Raw genomic sequence first — 14,067 nt, 5'->3', positions numbered from 1 at the left:
AGGTAGAGGAAGGCAAATATAGGCCAAAAAGACCATGGGCGCGATCCGATATGCAGCGTAGTTTGCGGCGCAAGCGAGGGAACCCCCGCCGCCCGCAGTTTCAGCTCGCAACTCGAGCTATCTCATATACGGCGCCGTCAGATGCTAAAGTGCCGTAAGTCTGACAAACCAGCGATGTCCAGAAATGAGCGTAAGTACAAATTTCTGGAGTCGCCAGTGACTTACGGCACTTTAGAAACTGCCAGCGCCTACAAAACCTTACTAAATTATTAAATCTCCCGTACTGTCTAACACGTCTCCCAAACATAGCCCGACACGTATACCCCTCTATCCGCTATCCCCCCTCACTATCCTAACAATAAAAATAATTTAGTTAACCACTAAACCGCCGCTCCCGGACCCCGCTGCCACCTAATAAAGTTATTAACCCCTAAACCGCCGCTCCCAGACCCCGCCACCAGCTATATTAAATCTATAACCCCCTAATGTGAGCCCCTACCCCGCCGCCATCTACCTTACCTACCCCCTAAAGTGAGCCCCTACCCCGCCGCCATCTATGTTAAAATTATTAACCCCTAATTTAATCCCCCTACACCGCCGCCACCTATATTAAATTATTTAACCCCTATTCTAATCCCCCTACCCCGCCGCCACCTATATTAAATTATTTAACCCCTAATCTAATCCCCCTACCCCGCCGCCACCTATATTAAATTATTTAACCCCTAAAATACTAAACTATCCCTACCACTAAACCTAAGTCTAACCCTACAAATAGCCCTGAAAAGGGCTTTTTGCGTGGCATTACCCCAAAGTAAACTGCTCTATTGCCAGCCCTTAAAAGGGCTTTTTGCGGGGCATGCCCCAAAGAAAACTGCTCTTTTACCAGCCCTTAAAAGGGCTTTTGGTGGGGCTTTGTCACAAAGTAAACAGCTCTTTTGCCTCTAATCTAAATCCCCCTACACCGCCGCCACCTATAATAAATGTATTAACCCCTAATCTAATCCCCCTACACCGCCACCAGCTATATTAAACACATTAACCCCTAATCTAATCCCCCTACACCGCTGCCAGCTATATTAACCCTAATTATATTAGGGTTAATATAGTTAATATAGTTATTATATTATATATATTAACTATATTAATCCTAATTATATTAGGGTTAATATAGTTAATATTGTTATTATATTATATATATATTAACTATATTAACCCTAATTTAATAAGAGTTTAGTTAGGGATGTTAGAGTTAGATATGGTTATTATACTTAATATATATATAATATAATATAATAACGATATTAACTATATTAACCCTAATATAATTAGGGTTAATATAGTTAATATAGCTGGCGGCGGTGTAGGGGGATTAGATTAGGGGTTAATACATTTATTATAGGTGGCGGCGGTGTAGGGGGATTTAGATTAGAGGCAAAAGAGCTGTTTACTTTGTGACAAAGCCCCACCAAAAGCCCTTTTAAGGGCTGGTAAAAGAGCAGTTTTCTTTGGAGTAATGCCACGCAAAAAGCCCTTTTAAGGGCTGGCAATAGAGCAGTTTACTTTGGGGTAATGCCACGCAAAAAGCCCTTTTCAGGGCTATTTGTAGGGTTAGACTTAGGTTTAGTGGTAGGGATAGTTTAATATTTTAGGGGTTAAATAATTTAATATAGCTGGTGGCGGGGTAGGGGGATTAAATTAGGGGTTAATTAATTTAATATAGGTGGCGGCGTGGTAGGGGGATTAGATTAGGGGTTAAATAATTTAATATAGGTGGCGGCAGGGTAGGGGGATTAAATTAGGGGTTAATAATTTTAAAATAGATGGCGGCGGGGTAGGAGCTCACTTTAGGGGGTAGGTAAGGTAGATGGCTGCGGTGTAAGGGGCTCACTTTAGTGGGTAGGTAAGGTAGATGGCTGTGGTGTAAGGGGCTCACTTTAGTGGGTAGGTAAGGTAGATGGCGGCGGTGTAAGGGGCTCACTTTAGGGGGTAGTTTAATATAGTTGGCGACGGTGTAGGGGGATCACATTAGGGGGTAGTTAATGTAGGTGGCGGCGGGGTCCGGGAGCGGCGGTTTAGGGGTTAAATATTTTATTAGGGATCGCGGCGGGGGATCGCGGTTGACAGGTAGATAGACATTGCGCATGCGTTAGGTGTTAGGTTTTATTTAGCAGATCACGGTTGACAGGTAGATAGACATTACGCATGCGTTAGGTGTTAGGTTTATTTTGTAGCTAGTTTAGGGAGTTACGGGGCTCCAATAGACAGCGTAAGGCTTACTACGGCTGCTTTTTGTGGCAAGGTGAAAATGGAGTAAGATTTCTCCTTACGCTGTATATTGGATACCAAACTGCGCTGGTTTGGTATACCTGCCTATGGCCCAAAAAACTACGGGCGACGGCAGAAATATACGAGCGTAACTTCTAGGTTACGCCGTATATAGGATACCAAACCAGCGCAAAATTCAGCGTCGCCGGCATTTGCGGGCGACGCTGCATATCGGATCGGGCCCCATCTTTGGATCTCATCACTATACCTCGGTTTTATAACATTTAAAATGTAAGATGTGATATATTAAATATGCTGTAACAAAATCAAAATCAAAAACCCCCTTAATAATAATTACTTATTATTTAATTCTCATAAAAAGGATAATTTATTTACAATTATTGTTTTCAGTTTCTTTACTCTCTGAGGCCTATTTATCAAGCTGTCAACCGCAAATATGCTGGAATTCCGCAGCGTAATTGTGGAGAGCCTGATTCGCCCCATTTATCAAAGTCTACAGACCGGCAAAAGTTGAAATTTGTGCACTATCTGACAACTTTTGCCATTTATTAAACTTCTAACAGGTACGCTCGCCACTATTCCGGCCCAGCGTACCTGCTTTTCAATCCGCCACCCTGGAGGCCGGGGATGCCATAGGAATCAATGGGAGTCTGAAAGCAGCGAAAGCTTATGTTCAATGCTGCCAGATATCCCATTGATTTATATGGTAGAATAAAAGTAACGTTTACACTTAACACCCTAACATAAGCCCCGAGTCTAAACACCCCTAATCTGCCGCCCCCTACATCGCCGCAACGTAAATAAAGTTATTAACCCCTATTCTGCTGCTCCCGGACCCCGCCGCAACAAAATAAATATATTAACCCCTATTCCGCCGCTCCCCGACACCGCTGCAACTAAATAAATGTATTTACCCCTATCCCTCCGTTCCCGGAGCCCACCGCAACTCTAATAAAGTTATTAACCCCTATCCCGCCACTCCCGGAGCCCACTGCAACTAAATACATTTATTAACCCCTAAACCTCTGGCCTCCCACATTACTACCACTTACTAAACCCATTAACCCCTAAACCGCAAGCCCCCTGCATCGCCATAAACTAAATTAAGCTATTAACCCCTAAACCTAACAATCCGCTAACTTTACATTAAATATTAACTCATCCCTATTTTATAATAAATGTAAACTTACCTTTAGAATTAAAATAAACTATATTAAACTATTCATTAACCTACCCTAACTATTATACTAAAATTACATTAAACTATATTAATTAACCTACCCTATCATACTAAAATTACTTTAAACTACAAATTAAATTAACTATCGGCTAGATTACGAGTTTTGCGTTATGAGGGGTGCGGTACTAACTTGGACATTATTGTCACCGCTCACTAACTTACAGCGCTGGTATTACAGGTTTTTATAAACCCGGCGTTAAAAGGCAAGAAGTGAGCGTAGAGCAAAATTGTGCTCCATATCGCACTCCAATACCAGCGCTGCTTAAGTCAGAAATCAATGGGAAGAGACGGCTGAAAATAAGCCTAACACCTGCAATAAAGCAGCGTAAAGCTCCGTAACGCAGCCCCATTGATTCCTATGGGGAAACTGCCGCCCCCAACATCACTGACACCTACATTATACTTATTAACCTCTAATCTGCCGCTCCGGACATCGCCGCCACTATAATAAACATATTAACCCCTAAACCGCTGCACTCCCGCATCTCAAACACTATTTAAATAATATTAACCCCTAATCTGCCACCCCTAACATCGCCGCCACCTACTTACATTCATTAACCCCTAATCTGCCGCCCCCAACGACAACGCCACTATACTAAAGTTATTAACCCCTAAACCTAAGTTTAACCCTAACACCCCCTAACTTAAATATAATTAAAATAAATCTAAATAAAACCTACTATTAATAACTTAATAATTCCTATTTAAAACTAAATACTTACCTATAAAATAAACCCTAAGCTAGCTACAATATAACTAATAGTTACATTGTAGCTAGCTTAGGGTTTATTTTTATTTCACAGGCAAGTTTGTATTTATTTTAACTAGGTAGAATAGTTACTAAATAGTTATTAACTATTTACTAACTACCTAGCTAAAATACACATTTACCTGTAAAATAAAACCTAACCTGTCTTACACTAACATCTAACCTTACACTACAATTAAATAAATTACCTAAATTAAATACAAATACCTAAATTACAAAAAACAAACACTAAATTACACAAAATAAAGAACAAATTACAAGATATTTAAACTAATTACACCTAATCTAATAGCCCTATCAAAATAAAAAGCCCCCTGAAATTAAAAAAAAAAACTAGCCTAAACTAAACTACCAATAGCCCTTAAAAGGGCCTTTTGCGGGGCATTGCCCCAAAGAAATCAGCTCTTTTACCTGTCTAAAAAATACAAACAACCCCCCAACGGTAAAACCCACCACCCACACAACCAACCCCCCAAATAAAACCCTAAATAAAAAAACCTAAGCTCCCCATTGCTCCGAAAATGGCATTTGGAGGGGCATTGCCCTTAAAAGGGCATTTAGCTCTATTGCTGCCCAAACCCCAACCTAAAAATAAAACCCACCCAATAAACCCTTAAAAAAAACTAACACTAACCCCTGAAGATCCACTTACAGTTTTGAAGAGCCAACATCCATCCTCAACGAAGCCGGGAGAAGTCCTCAATGAAGTGGCATGAAGTCCTCAACAAAGCCAGGATAAGTCTTCATCCAAGCCGGGAGAAGTGGTCCTCCAGACGGGCAGAAGTCTTCATCCAGATGGCATCTTCTATCTTCATCCATCCGGCGCGGAGCGGGTCCATCTTCAAGACATCCAGCGCGGAGCATCCTCTTCTTACGACGACTCCCGACGAATGAAGGTTCCTTTAAGTGACGTCATCCAAGATGGCGTCCCTTAGATTCCGATTGGCTGATAGAATTCTATCAGCCAATCGAAATTAAGGTTGAAAAAATCCTATTGGCTGATGCAATCAGCCAATAAGATTGAACTTCAATCCTATTGGCTGATCGAATCAGCCACTAAGACTGAGCTTGCATTCTATTGGCTGCTCCAATCCAATGATGTTTTCTTTTAATGACGTCATCCAAGATGGCGTCTTACATTCCGATTGGCTGATAGAATTCTGTTGCAATCAGCCAATAGGATTTTTTCCTCCTTAATTCCTATTTGCTGATAGAATTATAACAAGAGATAGTAGTCGCACCACCAAGTTCAATGAATAGTTTACTTTATTGAGCCAAGATCAAAAAATCAGCAACGTTTCGGACACAATCAGGCACGGAACAACACACAAGCGACGTGGAGGCAGGAAACACAAGTGGAATCGCCAAAGGAAAGATGAAGCGTCAACCGGGAGCTTCAGGCAGTCAGAGAGTGACAACCCGCAGAAACAAAATGTAACTATCAATTTAAGCAATGTTACACTTACTTCTATAGAACAGGGTTTACTCGATAAGGGCCTCTCCTACTGCCCACAAAACAAAGGGGACAGCTTTGAGCTACAAAAGGACTTAAATCGGTTCTTTAGAACTTTAAAACTTAAAAGCTTTTTTTCTGAAATGCCTGATGTTGTTAGTGGTGGGAAGAGAGATGTTCACACTATAACTGATAGAGCATTGAATTTGAACATACTAGGTCTTTCTAATAAAAGTGTATTTACACCTGTGCAGGTAAATCCTGGGGTACAAACATATATACAACTGGTACAAAATGATATTGTAGCTTTGGATAAAAAAACTGGGTCGCATAATAATTATTTAAAGTACAATAAGAATTTTACATCTAAGGATAAATGTGCTTTGGATAATTTGAATAAAAACAAACAATTGGTGGTGAAAAGTGCGGATAAGGGTGGGTCAATTGTTTTATTGGACAAAAAATATTATGTCCAAGAAATTAAAACACAATTATCTGATATTAATGTATATAAACAATTGACCCACAACCCTATCTTTGAGATTAAAAAGGAGATTGAGGCTTGTGTTCGATTTGCATTTAATAATGGCATTATTGATAAGGATGTGAGAAGGTTTTTACTAGAATCTGAGGACATCACTCCAGTGATGTATACACTGCCAAAAGTGCATAAAAATCTGCAAGCACCTCCTGGCCGCCCAATTGTGGCCGGCATGGGCTCAGTATTGTCCAAGGTATCAATATATTTGGATAAGGTTCTTAGACCTTTTGTTAATTCTAATTCATATATCCAGGATACACGAGATTTTTTAGCCAAATTGCGTGATTTGCATCTAGGGGATAATAAATGCATTCTTTTTAGTCTAGATGTGACATCGCTGTATACAGCTATCACACATGAGGCAGGGATTGGAGCAGTAGAGAAAGTTTTGAGTGAATCTGATAGATACACCACATCACAGGCAGAATTTATTTTGCAGTTACTTAATATTATTTTAAGGTGTAATTATTTTCTTTTTGAGGACAATTATTATCTTCAGCTCCAAGGGACCGCCATGGGTTCCAATGTCGCCCCCACATACGCAAATATTTTTATGAATATGTTTGAGGAACATTTTGTTTATAACAATCCTTTATTTTTATCATATGGCGCCACCTGGTGGCGCTATATTGATGATGTGTTTGGGGTGTGGGGGGGCGACATTGGAACCCTGGTAAATTTTGTGAATGAATTAAATGCAGCAACTAGTCACATCAGATTTAAGTTAGTATTTAGTGAGGAGAGTGTTGTATTTCTGGACACAGTTGTGTCAAAGTGTAAATCAGGTCTAACTGTGGACCTTCATAGGAAAGACACAGATTGCAACACTCTCCTACACTATAAAAGTGCACACCCCCCTTCACTGGTAAGATCTTTACCCAGGAGCCAGTTTTTACGTGTAAGGCGTATTGTGTCTGATGAAACATTGGTTAAAGACAGGCTTAAAGAAATGGGGGATCGCTTCCTACAAAGGGGGTATCCATGTGAATTAATTGAGACTGAATTTAGGAATGCATTAAATACCCCTAGAGAGTTGTTATTGGAAAAGAAAAAACCTATGATGGATGATAATAAAAAAAGCCCTAGACTAGCGTTTGTAAGTCAATTTGCCCCTTGGAATCAACAGGTTATGAAGATTATTCGTAGGCATTGGCACATTTTGAGCACGTGTAATCCGAATATTCAAGAATTTAAGATTCCCCCTATGCCAGCTTTTAAACGAGGAAAAAACATAAAAGATGTTCTGGTACGGGCAGATATTGGTCCATCTAAGAGACCAGTTCAAACTTATTTTGGGAAGAAAAATCTGGGTAGTTTTCCCTGCTTAGGGTGCTCAAATTGCAACAGTATTATTAAAGGGCCAACATTTAGTCATCCAAGTACTGGCAAAAAATATTTCATTAAGGGACATTATACCTGTAATACTGATTTTGTGATATATTTGATTAAATGCCCATGTGGGCTGGGTTATGTGGGCGAGACCACCCAGTGCGTCAAAGAACGCATAGTTCAACACAAAAGTAGTATTAGAACCAATAAAAAGGATGCCCCAGTTGCCCATCATTTTTTGTCTGCAGGGCATAATTTAAGCCAATTAAGTACAACATCCTAGAAGAGGGGGTGATAGAATTAAATTGTTACAAAAACGTGAAGCATATTGGATTTATGAATTAGGGACATTATCTCCAGGGGGCATGAATAAAGAATTAGATTGGTCAATTTTTCTGTAGAAATCAAATTTTTATTAAATAAAATGTTTACATCTATCTTTGCTAAAATATAGTGTAAAGGAATAAGTTAAAATCATACACTGCCTGAGAGTCTGCACTGTACATTGATATATTTTAGACTATGTATTAATTCAATGCTGGATAAGTAATAGTTAAATTAAAAATAATTTAGATAAGTGTGATGTTTGTAGTTGACCACATGGGGGCAACATTCGGTTGTTAATGTTATACCTGACTTTTCAGGTGTTACAATTAGCTGTGCAGGTGTGACTTATTTTGGGTATATAAGAAGTGAATCAGTGTCTGTTTGTTATGCAAGATTAAGGACTTGTGTCCGAAACGTTGCTGATTTTTTGATCTTGGCTCAATAAAGTAAACTATTCATTGAACTTGGTGGTGCGACTACTATCTCTTGTTACATTTACTGGGGGTATTTTGCAGTGCCCCGGTGATTGCACACCTTGGATCCCAGGTGCTGGACTCTGAGAACTTTTTGCTGATAGAATTATATCAGCCAATTGGAATGTAAGAGACGCCATCTTGGATGACGTCATTTAAAGGAAACTTCATTCTTCAGCGGCGATTGTAAGAGGAGGATGCTCCACGCCGGATGTCTTGAAGATGGAGCCGCTCCGTACCGGATGGATGAAGATAGAAGATGCTGTCTAGATGAAGACTTCTGCCCGGTTGGATGAAGACTTCGGCCCGCTTGGATGAAGACTTCTGCTGCTTGGATGAGGATGGATGTCGGGTCTTCGTAAACTGTAAGTGGATCTTCGGGGGGTTAGTGTTAGTTTTTTTTAAGGGTTTATTGTGTGGGTTTTAATTTTAGGTTAGGGACTTTGGGCGGAAAAAGAGCTAAATGCCCTTTTAAGGGTAATGCCCATACAAATGCCATTTTCAGGGCAATGGGGAGCTTAGGTTTTTTTATTTGGGGGGTTTGGTTGTGTGGGGGTGGTGTTTGTATTTTATTTTACAGGTAAAAGAGCTGATTTATTTGGGACAATGCCCCGCAAAAGGCACTTTTAAGGGCCATTGGTAGTTTATTGTAGGCTACAGGTTTTTTATCTTGGGGGGACTTTTTTATTTTTATAGGGCTATTAGATTAGGTGTAATTAGTTTAAAGATTTGATCATTTACTTGAAATATTTTTTATTGAAAATTTTAACAATGTTATACAATAATTCACTGTACATAATAAATTCCATGCTAATAGTCAAAATACAGGTAAAAATAACATCAGGTCATATATGAGATCACATAATGACTGTCAAGGAACTGATAACAAATGTCAAACATATATAACATTTTCATATGGTACATCACATGATCCACATAATTTTGTAATTATGTCCCTCAGAACAAGAAAAAATAGAAGTAGTATCCGGTCTGATTTTGTGAAACTAGGTGGGGGGGGGGGAATACCCAGTGTTTCAAATTTTCCACTGGACGAGATAGAAAATTTGAAGGTTCTAAACACGATTAGGAGGGGAGGGGTGGGTTAGAAAAGGGGATAGGGATAGAAGAGAAGAAGAGAGAGAGAAAAAAAAAAACACAACCTCGGGGGGGGTAGGTGATTGTATGGGTGAGGGTAATTTTATTACTTATGTAGCCAAGTATCCCATATCAACCAGTAGGTGTCCATCTGATCAATCGAATTAAAGAAAAATCGCTCCATCACAGACATATAGTCTATTATTCCACATATTTCAGCTACACTAGGAGGTTCAGAAGATTTCCATGCTCTGGCGATGCACAACTTGACCGCAGTAAAAATATATATCAGTAGTCTCTTCGACATCAGAGGCGTATCATTCGTTATGATATGTAGTAGAGCGTTGGCGGAGGTGATCTCAGGGATAAGATTCAATGATGCACATAATCTATGGATCTCAATCCACAACGGGATTATTTTCAGGCAGTCCCACCAGATATGCAAATCAGAGCCAACTATACCACAGCCTCGCCAACACAACGGCGTGGTCGAGGGGTACATTTTGGCTAGTCTCGCAGGAGTTCTATGCCACTTCAAGAGTAGTTTGATATACACTTCAAGCATAGTGATACAGTGTATAGTCTTTTTAGTGAGTATGATAGCGTTCTCCCATTCTTGGTCCGAGAAATTGGTGTCAATCTCCCTGTTCCACGCTTTATATTGCCACGGTATCCCCGGTGTAGCTCCTGATAAAAGAAGGCTATAATGTACTGTAAGGGGTTTGGGATATTTAGATTCACTTTTCCATCTTGACTCCCATGGTGTATCCTTCCTAAGGGGGCCTGCAAAGAACCCCCATGTTTTCAAAAAACTGTTGACCCTGAGGGACTCAAACGGGAACCAAGGTGGGGCTGGGTCAAATTTAGTTGGTGCTAGGGACAGATCAAGTCTTCTATGGCCAAGAATCCCTTCAATCTCCATTCAGTCCCAGAAAAGACCCATTATGCGGTGTACTGGCGATGGGTGGGGAGTAATCATTACTCTATTCCTCAAATATCTCCAGATCAATAGATTGTGCTGTATTACGGTGTTGTGTAGTGAGTGGAATAGTTTTCCTATATTTGGGACCCAAATCAAGTCTGGGGGTTCCAAGCCTCCTGGTAGTCCAGCTGCCTCTAAACGGTACCAACCTGGTTTATCACCTGATAATCCCCATTCAGTAATGTGAAACAGTCGTGCTGCTTCGTAATAGATGAAGATATTAGGCGCCGCAATCCCTCCCCGAGGGTAAGGTCGTTGTAACGTATTATGTGCTATTCTGTGTGCTTTATTTTGCCATATGTAATCTAGAAACAATTTATGTATAACGAATAAGGTATAGTGCGGAACATTCAGCAGGATACAACGGAATAAATATAGCACCTTCGGGAGTAATGTCATTTTGACTGAGGCGACTCTTCCTAGCCAGGAAAGTTCTTTGAAATCCCATTTCCCTAGTAGTTGTTTAAGGTTGGTAATAAGATGGTCATAATTATCTCTAATTATCTGATCAGGTTTAGAGCTAAGATATATCCCTAAGTGTTTCAAGTGTTGAGATGACCAAGGAAACGAAAAGGTGGCTTCTAGTTGAGCTAGAGTGGGTATGTCGATCTGAATAGGATATCACTCTGTCTTTTTAAAGTTAATTTTGTAATAGCTTACAGCTCCAAAGTAGCAAATCACATCAAAAACTGCCAGGATTGAAGTCATAGGCTCCGACAATAATAAGATCACATCGTCCGCGAAATGGACTATTTTTTCCGGGGGGCTCAACAGAGGGACCCCAACAATTGAATTGGATTGTCTAATTACCTGAGCGATGGGTTCCATCGTAAGTGCAAAAATAAGCGGGGACAATGGGCAGCCTTGCCTGGTCCCATTGGAGATCGGGAATTCCGAGGAACAAAACCCCATGCCCTTGACTCTCGCATGAGGTACCGAATACAAAGTTCGGATTGCCACAATGAAGGGGTCAGGGAACCCGAAGGATCAAAGGACTTCCCATATATACTCCCATCTGACCCTGTCGAAGGCCTTTTCGGCATCCAGCGACAGGGCCACCATTGGGATGTTTAGGCGCTGTGCCTCCGTGAATACTGAGATCAACCGCCTGGTGTTATCTGGGCCTTGTCTTCCCATCGTGAATCACACCTGATCGTGGTGTAGGATTCCTGGTAGTAAATGAACAATCCTATTTGCTATGAGTTTAGAATACAATTTAGTGTCTAAGTTGATAAGGGAGATGGGGCGGTAATTGCCACAATCAGTTTGGTCCTTTCCTGGTTTAAGTATGGGAATAATGGTGGCCTCTAGAAATTCCCTATGCATTTCTCCTGTCTCCTGAATCTCATTAAAGAGATTCCTCAGCACTGAGATCAATTGTGGTTTCAGTTTTTTATAAAATGTCCCTGCAAAGCCGTCCGGCCCAGGTGCCTTGTTATTTTGGATTTGTTTCAGGACTTTCTCAACCTCTTGTAGAGAAAATGGCTGTGTAAGCCCTTCTCTATATTCCTCCAGCAGTTGTGGTCGGTTAAGGGTTGATAAAAAATGCCTAATATCTTGGAGCGACATTATCTCTGGATTCTCGTGCTCCGCGATGTTGTATAGCTCTGAATAAAATTTTGCAAACATCTTTCCAATGTCTGCTGGAGTATATGCTGTCTGTCCCTTGTAAGATAAAGATGGGATTCTTGTAGCCGCTGCTCGTTGTCTCAATTTTTTCGCGAGAAGCGCGTCAGCTTTATTACTTTTTGAATACATGAGCTGTTTAAATCGTAAAACGGACTCTTGTACTCTCTCAGTTTCTCTTTCCTTAACAAGGGTCTTAAGTTGGAGTACCTTATCTGAAAGAGCTAAAGAGGGGTTAGATTTATTTAACTTATCTGTTTCTCTGAGGTCGCACATCAATTTGCCTAATGGTGCTGCCCTATTTTTTTTAATCTTGGCCCATTTACTAATACAGAATCCCCGAATGTACGCTTTGAAAGCGGCCCATCTAGTTTAGTGGGAGGTGTCTCCCTCCGGATTATTTCATAGGCAGTCTATTGTTGTTTCCTGTCTTTCCAGCTTGGTCTAGAAGACAGGAACGTATTCCCCGGTGTAGTAATAGTAACTCCATCATGATCTGACCAGGAGCATGAGGATATTTTAGCAGTACGAATACCATTTAGAGTCCATGAGTCAGTAAAAAAATAATCTATGCAGGAATAAGATCGGTGTGTCGGGGATAGATATGAGTAATCTTTATCCGTGGGGTGAAGAGAGCGCCAAACGTCAAAGAGTTGGTACTGGTACATTAGATCCCGAAACTTTGGTAATTAATGTGTGCATCACCAGAGCCTGGTTTAGAGAATTTCTTATCTAGACTTGGATCCCAAACAAGATTAAAATCACCTCCTATAAGGAGGGTACCTTATTTGATTTTGGCAATTAAGTCTAAGGTTTTCCTGAGGAATTTCAATTGCCCTTGATTGGGGGCATAAATGTTCAGGAGTGTAAAAAGGGAGCCATTCAATTTGCACACTAGTGCTAAGTATCTCCCTTCTACATCTTGTTCAATGTGTAGGCATTGGAAAGAAAGATTTCGATTGACCAGGATGGCCACTCCTCTACTCTCAGTGACATGGGATGCTGCATACACTACCAGGAAAAATGGGGTCTTTAATCTTAATTCATCACATTTGAGCCAATGGGTCTCTTGTAGGAATCCTACATCAGTTTTTTGTGAGCATAAGTATCTCACTAGTAAGCTTCTTTTCGTCTGGGAATTTAACCCCCTAGTGTTTAAGGTAGTGAAAGTAAGTGGTGGAGAATACGCCATGATGATGGTTTCTCCAGTCAGTAAACAAGGAGAGAGAAGGAAAAAAAAAAAGGGGGAGAGGGGTTATAAATTTATAGGGGGGGAAGAGAGAAAATAGAAGATTAATGTAGGAGAGGAGGGTATAGGTCGGGGTTCTAGTCACAGAAGAAAAAGAAAAGAATAAAGCAAAACTTAAGCGCATAGGTAATAGAGGGACCTACTGTAATTGTGTTATTAGCAGGATATACTGAGCAACACCTAGTCACAAATCAAGACCAACTTGAGTCTTATATCAAATGGACAAAAAAACAGTGCCAAATAGGCGATTAGATATACATGAAAGGTGCAAAAAGGTTTCTATAGGATATATTTTCCGTTGCTTACGAGGTAAGCTCACAGGGGTACAAAATTGGGGAGGGAAATTTTCAAGTGATATTATATAACATTTAGTGCAAATAAAGATGGGGGATTTTGGCGGAGCTAACTGTGGAGCTGAATGGACGTGTATCACAAGAGCTCCAGCTAAATTATACTAAAAAAGTAATCTTAGCGCCCGTTCAAGCTCATGTTTGACTTCTAAAAGAGGAACTCTGGGAGTCCAGGAGACCTGCACACCTAAGCTCCAAACAGGGAGTGATAAATAGACGGTTTTTAACTTTCATGGAGCAAGTTCTGCTGAAAGGAACCCCTGAGAGCGGCCATCTTTTTCAGCCTGCGCAGCAATTAAAAATCCAGAACGCACCCAACTACAGACTAATCTACTACTTAC

This window comes from Bombina bombina, chromosome 7, assembly GCF_027579735.1.
Source record: "Bombina bombina isolate aBomBom1 chromosome 7, aBomBom1.pri, whole genome shotgun sequence".
Taxonomy (NCBI): Eukaryota; Metazoa; Chordata; class Amphibia; order Anura; family Bombinatoridae; genus Bombina; species Bombina bombina.
The sequence above is the reverse complement of the archived record's forward strand: the minus strand, read 5'-3'. Positions refer to the sequence as shown.